We start from the raw sequence: 12433 nt of genomic DNA, 5'->3' as shown, positions 1-12433 counted from the left end.
AATTGGTGAATCCCTACATTGTATACCTAAAATCAATATAACACTGTATATTAACTAAAATTAAAATAACACTTAAAAAACATAAAAAAAAAAAGTTGTGTTCCTATTTTCCTATTTGGGTGTATGTTGTATTAAAAACAATGATACTTTATAGCAAGTGGAAGCCTATGTAGTAAGTTTGTTTCACACCATAATCCCTAACTGATTCATCATGTTGTACCCACTGGTTTATGAAACCTTGTGTGCATCACAAGTAACCCCAGAACTCTTGCTTTCTGGAATTGTCCTCTTCTGTAAGATCTAATGAAAAGAAGTCAAACCTCTCCTTTTACTACAGGAAATTCAAGTCCCTCCTGAATGTCTGAGGATTCCTGCGAGGGGCCTGGATGTCTGGGTTGTCACTTGTCACCGATGACTGCTGTTCTACGGCTGCTGAGAGCCACTGGTTCAGTTTATCACTGCAACTTACAAGCTCTGCTTCCCTCAAGTTTGCTTGGCTACCTGCTGATGCTGGATAGTAGACACAGAACAAGCGTCACTGAACTTATGAATTGTAACCCATGAAAACAAGACCCAAAATTGAAGTCATTACACTTTACCAGCCTGGAATACCTAGTCAGCTCTGAGTTCTTCTTCCTTCCATCTTCCACTCTTTACCAGCCTGAAGGAGACAACCAGGAAAAAAAAGAAAAAATTGCCTGACATCACATTACTCTCTGGATTCTCTCCCCTTCGCCAGAAGGAAGGGTTTAACATCTCCTGTCCTCTAATGCGGGATCACTTAGTTACTGGCTCCAGTGACCTTTGAAGTATGGAAAAGGAAATATGGTGAAAATCAAACCGAAATTTCATTCAATCTACCAGATACAACCGCAAATTATACTTGGGAAATACAGAATAGGTATTTACTATATGGTATTAGGAAGACATTGTCAATTTGGGGGGGGGGGGGGAAATAAAAATCCTATCACGGTTATTGTTTCTATTTTCTTAGAGTCTTTATCTTAGAGAGATACATACTGAAATATTTACAGGAAAAATAATGATATGCTGCTTGGGGTTAGCTGCAAAATAATGGGGGAGATTACTTGGGGGTATAAATGACACTAGGGTAGACATAACTGTTCAAGCTGGCTGAAGGTCTTTGGGGGCTCATTATTCTAGTCTCAACTTTTGCAGATGTCTTAAACACTCTATTAAACATTTTTTAAAATAAATTTCTGCTGAGACATACTTTCCCCCAAGAGAATCAATTATTATTATTAAACAGATTACTTAGCATCTCCATCTCACTTTTTGTATTCTGATTGTTTATTCACATTGAAAAAAAAAAAAAATACAAGAGTATTTGGTTATGATCATAACCCAAGAGGTATTTTGATGGCCTCACTAAAGCAAAAAGTCTGTTCAAAGATGCTTTGGTGTCACCTCTGACACAATCTGCTTTAACGTTTAACGTTTATTTATTTTTGAGACAGAGAGAGGACAGAGTATGAACGGGGGAGGGTCAGAGAGAGGGAGACACAGAATCTGAAGCAGGCTCCAGGCTCTGAGCTGTCAGCACAGAGCCTGACGCGGGGCTCGAACTCACGGACCGCGAGATCATGACCTGAGCCGAAGTCGGCCGCTTAACCGACTGAGCCACCCAGGCGCCCCCACAATCTGCTTTAAATATTTATGGTGGGAGAACTACATTTTTAAACCGGCCTGAGCAGCCTGCTATATACATGGATTCACAAAGAAAAAAGACAGCTATCATAAAAAAAAAACTAACATACAAAACACAAAAATACATACAAAACAAACAAAGATGGGGGTGCCTGGGTGGCTCAGCCCATTAATTGTCCGACTTCGGCTCAGGTCATGATCTCGTGGTTTGTGAGTTTGAGCCCCGCATCAGGCTCTGGGCCGACAGCTCAGAGCCTGGAGCCTGCTTCAGATTCTGTGTCTCCCTCTCTCTCTGCTCCTCTCCCGCTTGCACTGTCTCTGTCTCTCTCTCAAAAATAAATAAATTTTAAACACAAAATTAAAACAAAACAAACAAACAAAAAAAGACTGTCAAAAGATAATGAAAAAAGGAGCCCAGTAAAATCAAACCAGTGACCTGGAAGTACACACGAATCCAGTCCTTCCCTAAAACCTAAAAAGATAATAAATGCAGAAAACACTTGTAACATTAGAGTTTTCTTCTCTCTAAATTTACTTAGGGGGACTTCCAATTACAAACCCATTTTCCCAATGCCCTGATGCTGGAAAAAGGGATGCCTCAGCACACATTAACAGGGTTATCTTGCTTATTAGAAAAAAAGATCCCAATGTAAACTGACCAGCGTTCAGAATTACACATTAGTCCCTTGGGTGTATGACCAGAACACTTTCCTTCTTAAGGGACCAGTGGTGCACTGATGAAATCAGATTTCTGGGTCTATAACCCTCAGGAGCCCAGATCTGTGTACCAACTGAGTCACTACTCAAGAGTCTCTGAGTTGACCAGTTGACCATCATCCCCAGTGATACCCATCTCACTCATGATCACCTTCTTTCACCCTGCAATAAGGGATTTGGTGTGCAGTAATGATTTGCCAGAATTGAGGCTATGAAAATCTCATGCTCATTCATTCATTCATTAAACAAATACTTACAAAAAGAACCTGGAGTATTCCCCTCTCTTTCACCTCACTGAGTTCCATCCAAGCTGACTTTCTGACAGTTTCAGAATACACTACACCCCTTACTACCCTCAAGGCGATAGTCTGTGTGCCTCCCACAGCCTCCCCCTCAACTTTCTGGACCAGACTAAAATGTTGTGCAATCAAGACAATCTTGCACTAGCCGCCTTATTTAAAGGAGCCCAGGGGCACCTGGGTGGCTGAGTCGGTTAAGCATCTGACTTCCGCTCAGGTCACGATCTCACAGCTCATGAGTTCGAGCCCTGCGTCAGGCTCTGTGCTGAGACTTCTGAGCCTGGAGCCTGCTTCAGATTTTGTCTCCCTCTCTCTCTGCCCCTCCCCTCCGTGCTCTGTCTCTCTCTCAAAAATAAAAATAAACATTAAAAAAAAAAATAAAGTAACATAAAAGAGCCCTTCCTCCCCCTAAATCCCCACTATGCTTTGTCCTCACCACAATACCTTTTTATTTAACAGCACAATTATTTATTTATCTAATGTCTGTCTTGCTCACTAGAACATAAACTCCATGAAGGGAGGGAAATGTAAGTTTTGGCTCGATCCCCAATTTTTAAAAGATGCTCAGCACTGAGGCGGCTGGGGTATGATGGTGGCGTGAGGGGACCAGACTCCTCTTTTCCCACAGACACAACTACATCCACAGCAACGAACTCTGAAAGTGACTTGAGGACTAGCAGAACAGATCTTCCACAGCTGGTCGTAGAGAGAAGGCCACATAGAAGAGGGTAGAAGGGCTGAAGACACACTTAGGAACCAAATCCCTGGTGCACTCAGAGGGGACAGACTATACACAGGGCGCCTCCAGCCCTGGGGACCCACACTGAGAAGTGAAGTCTCCCTTACATCCGGCTGTGAAAACCAGCAGGGCTTACCTCCAGGAGACCCAGCAGGTGGGAGGAAACTGAGTCCCCACCCTTAAAGGGCCAGCATACTAAATAACTTAGCCCTGGACACAGCAGATACGGCACTTTGAAAAGCGTCTGGGGCATACGCGAAGATTTATCAACCTAGCTTAGAACATGTGCCAGAGGAACAGAGATCTGCAGGGGCTCTCTCTGGGAACAAAAGTGCCAGTGGGTGCCATTTTTCTTGCCTTCACCCAGCCTGTTCCCCTGCAGACCTGCCCCACCCAACCCACCCACCCCAGCAGGTGCCCCTCCAAAGCAGCTCCTGCCCCACCACACTTCAGGCAGCCCTGGCCAGGATGAGCACCACTCCAAAGAGACTCCTGGAGTGGTAGTGGGGAGGGGTAAGTCAACCTGCCAGCATGCCCACAGTTCCTGTGGGTGAGCCCTTCCGTTGGCTGTGCAGGGGGTGACGCCTGCCATTTGTGGGCCTGAACTGTGGCAGAGGTTAACTACAGGTGGCTAGGCAGAATGCCAGCCCCAGAAACCAATAAGCCCACAGCAGCTACAGCTGGGCCTTCCCACAGCCTGCAGAGCAAACTCCCGCACAGTGTGGCCCGCAGCTGGTGAAGTGTGTCATTACAGTCAACTGGGCTAAAAGCTAGCCCACTGACAAACATGCCCACACAATAGTGTCTCAGCCAAAACAGAACTTGCAACCCACTGAGGACACTGTGGAGCGCCCAGTTCTGGTGGCCACCAGGGGGCACTGTGCTACAGAGCAAAGCAGGACCTCTGCACAAGGCCCCCACTTTCAAAAGCGGGGAACAGAGCTGACCCACCTCATACACAGAAACAGAGTTAGACAAAATGAGGAGACAAAGGAGTATGTCCCAAATGAAACAAACAGGACAAAATCACAGAGATAAGCACTATGCCAGATAAACAGCTCAAAGTAATAGTCATAAAAATAACAGATTTGAGAAAGAAGTGAGCTCAGTAAGAAGTTCAACAAAGAGAAAATATAAAAAACTAACCAGTCAGACCTTGAAGAACACAGTAGCTAAAAAGAAAAATGCACTAGAGGGAATCAAAAGCTGATTAGAGGATGCAGAAAAACAGATCAGAATCTGGAGGATAAAGTAAAGAAGCAGCAGCCAAGCTGAACAACAGCAACAAAAAAGGATTTAAAGCATCACTATCAGGGCACCTGGGTGACTTAGTCGGTTGAGCATCCAACTTCAGCTCAGGTCATGATCTCATGGTCCATGAGTTCGAGCCCCGTGTAGGGCTCTGTGCTGACAGCTTGGAGCCTGAAGCCTGCTTCAGATTCTGTGTCTCCCTCCCTCTCTCTGCCCCTCCCACACTCATACTCTGTATCTGTCAAAAATAAACATTAAAAAAAATTTTTTCTATAGCAGAACTATCAACAATAGCCAAAGTACAGAAAGAGCCCACATGTCCACCGACAGATGAATGGATAAAGATGTGGTTTATATATACAATGGAGTATTACTTGGCAATCAAAAAGAATGAAATCTTGCCATTTGCAAGGACATGGAGAGAACTGGAGAGTATTATGCTAAGCGAAATTAGTCAGAGAAAGACAGATACCGCATGTTCTCATTCATATGTGGAATTTGAGAAATTTAACAGAAGACCATGGCAGAAGGGAAGGGGAAAAAAGTTACAAACTGAGAGGGAGGCAAATCATAAAAGACTCTCAAATACAGAGGACAAACTGAGGGTTGCTGGAGGGGAGGTGGGTGGAGGAGGTGGGTGGGTTAAATGGGTGATGGGCATTAAGGAGGGCACTTGTTGGGAGGAGCACTGGGTGTCATATGTAAGAGATGAATCACTGGGCTCTACTCCTGAAACCAATACTACACTGTAGGTTAGCCAACTTGAATTTAAATAGTTTTTTAAATGATCAAAAAATAAAATAAAATAATTTTTAAAAAGAATGATTTAAAAAACTGAGAACATGTTAAAGGACCTCTGTGAAACCACCAAGCATACTAATATTCACATGATAGGGATCCCAGAAAGAGGAGAGAGAAGGGGGCAGACAACTTATTTGAAGAGATAATAGCTTAAAACTTTCCTATTCTGCGGAAAGAAACAGACATCCAAACCCAGGAAGCACAGAGATCCCCAACAAGATGAAGCTGAGGAGGTCTGCACTAAGATACATAATAAATAAAATGGTAAAAATTAAAAAACAGAGAATCTTAAGAGTAGCAAAAGGAGCAAAACAGCTACATACAAGGGAATTCCCCTAAGTTTATCAGCTAATCTTACAGCAAAAATTTTGCAGGCCAAGTGGGAGTGGCATGAAATATTTGAAGTGCTGAGAGAAATAAAAAACCTACAACCAAGAATACTCAATATGGCAAGATTATCATGCAGAAATGAAAGACAAATCAAGAGTTTCCCAGACAAAACCTAAAGGAGTTCATCACCACTAAACCAGCTTTACAAGTAAAGTCAAAGGGAATTTTTTAAATGAGAAAAAAGGGGGGGGGGGGGGATGGGAGGACATAAGTAAAAGAAATTATGAAGAAAAAAATTTCACGGGTAATGGCACACATGTAGTAAAGAGAGTATCTTAACCACTAACAAAACAAAGCCAGTGTGGAGGTTAAAAAACAAAAGTAGGAAAAGCAATTATATATACAAAAATCAATCAAAATAAATACACAAAATAAAGATATATAAAATATAACATCATACACAAAAAACTTGGAGGGGGGAGTATAAATTCAGTGTTTTTACAATGTGTTTGAACTTAAGCAACCATCAAACTAATGTGGGATGTCATATATGAATCCAGTGGTAACCACAAAACAAAAACCTATAAAAAGATATGCAAAAATACATTCAAATCCAAGCACAACACTAAAGACAGGCATCAAACGGCAAAGGAAGAGAGTAAAAGAAGAAAGGAACAGAGAAGAACTACAATAACAACCAAAAAACAATTAACAAAATGACGAGAAGTTCATAACTATCAATAATTACTTTAAATGTAAATGGACTTAATGCTACTATCAAAAGACACAGAATAAATGAATGGATTTTTTAAATAACCCATTTATATGCTGCACAAAAAAGACTCATTGAAGTCCTACAGACACATAGACTCTGAAAGTGAATGGATGGGAAAAGATATCCCATGCAAATAGAAGGAGGCGGGCGGGGCGGGGGTGGGGGGGGGGTGGGGGGACCAGAGTAGCAATACTTACATCAGACAAAATAGACTGTAACAAGATACAAAGAAAGAAGGGCAGAACATAGTGATAAAAGGGTCAATCAAACAAGAGAAATTAACAATTATAAATATCTATGCACCCAACACAGAAGCACCTAAATATATAAAGCAAAAATTAACAGACATAAAGCGAGAAACCGACAGTAAAACAACTATAAGATGGAATTTTAACATCCCACTTGTATCAGTGTATAGATCATCCAGGCAGAAAATCAACAAGACAACAGTGGCTCTGAATAACTTATCAGACTAGATGGACTTAGAAGAGCTACATAGAGAACATTCCAATCAAAACAGAATACACACTCCTTTCAAGGCCACATGAAACATTCTCCAGGGCTTATCATATGGTAGACCACAAAACAAGTCTCAATAAATTTAAGACTGAAATCAAGCATCTTTCCCAACCAAAATAGTATGAAATTAGAAATCAATTACAAAGAAAAAAACTAGAAAAAAACAGAGACGTGGAGGTTAAACAACAAGATACTAAACAACCAATGGGTATGAAGCAATTAAAAAAAAAAATGAAAAAATACATGAAGACAAATAAAATAGAAACACAATGGTCCAAAATCTTTGGGACAGTGAGAGCAGTTCTAAGAGGCATATATATCGTGATCCAAGCCTACCTCAAGCAACAAGAAAAAGCTCAAATAACAAGCTAACCTCACACCTAGGGACCAGAAAAAGGGGAAATAAAACCAATAGAAGGAAAGAAACAATATGGATTAGAGCAGAAACAAATGAAATAAAGACAATAAAATTAGAAAAAAATCAGTGAAGCCATGAGCTAGTTTTTTGAAAAGAGAAACAAATTGGATAAACCTGTAGCCAGTCCCATCACGAAAAGGAGCGGATTCAAAATCAGAAAGAAAGGAAGAAAAAAAACATGTGGATACAAATACAGAATCACAAAGAATTCTAAGAAAGTACTACAAAAAATTAAATATCAACAAATTGGACAAATCAATTTCTAGAAATATATACTCTTCCAGAACTGAATCAAGAAGGGACATAGAAAATCCACACAGACTGACTGCTAGTAACAAGATGGAATTGGTGATCAATAACTCCCAACAAACCACAGTACAGGTCTATATGGTTTCACAGGTGAGTTCTAAAAACATTTAAAGAAGAGTTAATACCTATTCTTCTCAAACTATTCCAAAAAATAGAAGAGGAATAAAAACTTTGCAATTCATCCTCGTGAGGCCAGCACTACTCTAATAACCAAAACCAGACAAAAAAAAAAAAAAAGAAAGAAAGAAAACTGTGGGCCAATATCCCTGATGAACATGGATACAAAAGTCTTCAACAAGTTATCAGCAAACCACATTCAACAATGTATTAAAAGGGTCATTCACCACAACAACCTGGATTTATTCCAGGATGTAAGAGTGGTTTCAATTTTGCAAATCCATGTAATACATCATATTAACAAGAAGAAGGATAGAAACCACATGACCATTTCAACAGATGCAGAAAAAGGTTGTGACAAAATAGAACATCTGTTCATGATTAAAAAAAAAAAAAAAAAAAACAACTCTAAACAAAGTGGGCTTAGAGAAAATATAACTCAACAAAGACCACATATGAAAAATCCACATCTAATATCATACTCAATGGTGAAAAACTAAAAGTTTTTCCTCTAAGATCAGGAACAAGACAAGGATGTCCGCTCTCCCAACTTTCATTCAACACTGTACTATAAGACCTAGCTGCAGCAATTAGACAAGAAAAAATAAAAGGCATCCAAACTGGTAATGAAGAAGTAAAATTGTCACTGAGGGCAGATGGCATGATTACACACAGAAAACCCTAAAGACCCCAACAACAACAACAACAACAACAACACCCTATCAAAACAAATTCAGTAAAGTTGCCAGATACAAAATTAATATACAGAAATCTCTTGCATTTCTATATACTAGTAACGAACTAACAGAAAAAGAAATTAAGAAAACAATCCCATTTACAATTGCACAAACACACACACACACACACACACACACACACACACACACACACACACACACACACCCTAGGAGTAAATTTAACCAAGAAGGTCAAAGACCTGTACTCTGAAAACTCCAAGACATGGATGTAAGGAATTGAAGACAACAAATAAATGGGAAGATATACCATGCTCATGGATTGAAACAAATATCATTAAAATGTCCACACTACCCAAAGCAATCTAGATTCAGTGAAATCCCTATCAAAATACCAATACCATTTTTCACAGAACTAGAATAATCCCAAAATTTGTATGAAACCACAAAAGATCTTGAACAGCCAGAGCCATCTTGAAAGAGAAGAAAGCTGGAGGAAGCGCAATCCCAGATTTAAAGATATACTGCAAAGTTACAATAATCAAAATAGTTTAGTACTGCACAAAACAAACAAACAAACAAACAAACAAAAAAACCACCAACAACAACAGATGAACAGAACAGGACAGAACGTAGAAATAAACCCACAATCCTATGGTCATAAGCAGCAAAAAGATACAAGAGGGAAAAGACAGTCCTTTCAAAAACTGATACTGGGAAAACTGGGGCAGTTTACACACAAAAGAATGAAAGTTGAGCACTTTCTTCCATAATTCACAAAAGTAAAACTTAAAAGGAGTTAAAGACCTAAATGGGAGACCTGAAACCATAAAACTAAAAGAAAACAAGGGCAATAATCTCTTGGACATTAGCCTTAGCACCATATTTATGGATCTGTCTCCTCAGCCAAGTGAAATAAAAGCAAAAATATTAGGACTACACCAAAATAAAAAGCTTTTGCACAGCAAAGGAAACCAACAATAAAACAAAAAGGCAAACTACTGAATGGGAGAAGATATTTGCAAATGATATATCCACTAATGGGTTAATATCCAAAATATATCAAGAATTTATACAACTCAACACCAAAAAAAGAAACAATCCAATTAAAACATGAACAGAGCACCTCAACATACACATTTCCAAAGAAGACATACAGATGGCCAAGAGACACACGAAAAGATGATGAACATCACTAATCATCATGGAAATGCAAACCAAAATCATGAAGAGACATCACCTTACACCTGTCAGAATGACTAGCAAGCAAAAGACAAGAAATAACAAGTGTTGGTGAGAATGTAGAGAAAAGGGAACAGTTGCGCAGGGTTGGTGAGAATGCAAATTGGTACAACCACCGTGGAAAACAGTACAGAGGTTCCTCAAAAAATTAAAAGGAAAAATAATACATGATCCAGTAATTCTACCGGATCCCAAAGAAAACATCCCCCCCTCAAAAAAAAAAAAAAACACACTAATTTTAAAAGATATATGCACCCTTATGTTTACTGCAGCACTGTTTGCAATAGCCAAGATATGGAAGCAGCCCACGTGTCCACTGATAGATGTGTGGATAAAGAAGATGTGGTATATACACCCACAATGGAATGTTACTTAGCCATAAAAAAAGAGATCTTGCCATTTGCAACAACATGGATGGAACTATAGTGTGTTAGGCTGAGTGAAACAGGTTAGAGAAAAACACCATATGATTTCACTTATATGTGGAATCTAAGACAAATACAGAGAACAAACAGACGGCTGTCAGAGGGGAGTTGGGTAGGAGAATGGGCAAGATAGATAAAGGGGATTAGGAGGTACAAACTTCCGGTTATATAGTAAATAAGGCAGGAGGATGAAAAGTATAGCATAGGGAATATAGTGGATAGTACTGTAATGACATTACGTGGGGGTGGAGGGTGGCTGTACTTAGAGTGAGCACCAAGTAATGTGTTGTGAAGTCACTGTGTTGTATACCTGACTCTGTAGCCTAACACTTTGTGTGCAGGTATACCTCATAAGGAAACAAACAGCACAATCAGAATCTTCAATACGTTTTGAAACACGTAAAAAATTTTTATTCATAAAATTGTCATTTTCTCACTATCAACTAAATAAGAGCTAATTTAATTCTCTAGAACTATGGAGGTATGCTATCACATTTAGGTAGTGGAAGCTATATATTTCCAGAGAAGAAAACCCCTCCCAAAGCATGGACCATTCTCCCACCTAATTTTAGAACTATTTTTATCAGTGATCTGTAACACTGCATATCCAAGGGTCTTTCAGAAGCTCAGTATTTAAAAGTAGTTGTCACGCTTTTCTCAAAAACCAGTGTTAAACACAGGAAACACTTACCTGTATTCTTCAAACTTAAACTAGATTTGGGATTTACTTCGAGTGAAATTATTTTTTTAACTTTTGAGGCTTTGTCTGCAACTCAAATAACTTTAAAACTCGTACCTGTCCCCACCCATCTGCAGAAAGTCAGTGTCTGAACATCAAAGACTTTGTAGCTAAAGGTCACACAAAAACAATTTCTGAATGTCAAAACTGGAAAAACAAAGTTTCAAATAAGAAAAGAATTCACAGCATTCTGAGAATCACCTGGAAAGACTGTACAAGATCAAGAATAGAATAAAACACATGGACAAAGCCCTTGCTTTGATGTTCTGATCATTAACCCATCCCACAACTTCACCTCAATATAGACCACAGCAAGTCTTTTTGCCCATCTTTCAATTCCTTTCACTTAATAGCTGTCAAAAAAAAAAAAAAAAAAAAAGAATTATTTGGGTAGTATAGAATGTACCTTCTTTCTCTCTTCTCTCTTCCAGGAGTGCTTTGGACAGATGTCCCATGCATAAATACACCAGTGATTCCCAAACTCCAATCTGGGAACTGATACAGGCCAAGGATGAAAATGGTGTGTTTTTTAATCTAAAGTGCAATGGAAACAAGGACACAATTGGATTTTTCACAAAGCTAAATGTATTCCACTTAAAGTACCTGTCCCTTATCCTGAAAGTACGTACCTTTGTTAGGTTTTAAAATGACTTTTCTTTTATGAAATGATGGATAGAAGATGGTGTTTTTAACATCCTCATCTGGCAAAATAAAAGTTGGCGATCTCTAGAGAGAGTTAAGAATAACTTAACATTTTTACTGTTTATAAAACCAAAACCGTGTAAAACAAACACTGACAGTCTGAGGGAAAAAAACAAGGTTTTCTAGTATGAGCAGGCCCTGGAACATGTGATGCCAACCAGACATTTCTGGAAGCTTCTATTTAACACATAGTTCTAACAGGCGCTCCCTTTGCCCCTAATTCCCTTCTAGGGATGGCTAGGAATTCCCTTCGCCATGTCTCCAACATTTGTCCTACTTTTCTTCTGAAATTGCTTTCTGCTAGCTGTTAAATGCGAACATAAAATGATGGGGCTACCCTATCGACCTGTCTCACGAAGCACGCTAAGGACAGAATAAGGTAGAAGGTAGAAGAAAGTGGTTTAGAACCCCTAGAATAGTACACAAGTGTGTAAGAAAAATAAATGAATGACCTGGGCAAAGTACAACCAAGGGAGAATCAAAGTATTTACTGGATACAGTCTCTAATTTAACAGTGAATCCTATTGCCCAGGGCAGAGAGCTGGTGAGGCAGAATGAAAAGTGGAAAAGGTTTCCCTCAGAAGCAAAACAGGCCTGGACGCCAGGGCAGCCTCCGTGAATGCACAGGACGTCCAGCTGACTCAGGAAGCAGAAGCATCTCTCTGCCACCTCATGTGGCGGGAAGAG

At 39.6% G+C, this 12433-nt stretch overlaps 1 long non-coding RNA gene across 1 annotated transcript; it reads right to left on the bottom strand.

Moving 5' to 3' along the window:
* Positions 1-294: 294 nt before the first annotated feature.
* Positions 295-12433, bottom strand: LOC122231424. Its single transcript, XR_006208666.1, has 3 exons — positions 11674-12433; positions 11451-11578; positions 295-661 (listed from the first exon to the last, which is right to left on the bottom strand). It is a non-coding gene; the product is annotated as an uncharacterized LOC122231424 (long non-coding RNA).

The sequence above is a fragment of the Panthera tigris genome, chromosome D1 (genome assembly GCF_018350195.1).
Source record: "Panthera tigris isolate Pti1 chromosome D1, P.tigris_Pti1_mat1.1, whole genome shotgun sequence".
Lineage (NCBI taxonomy): Eukaryota > Metazoa > Chordata > Mammalia > Carnivora > Felidae > Panthera > Panthera tigris.
This window is presented reverse-complemented; position numbering and strand designations above follow the sequence as displayed.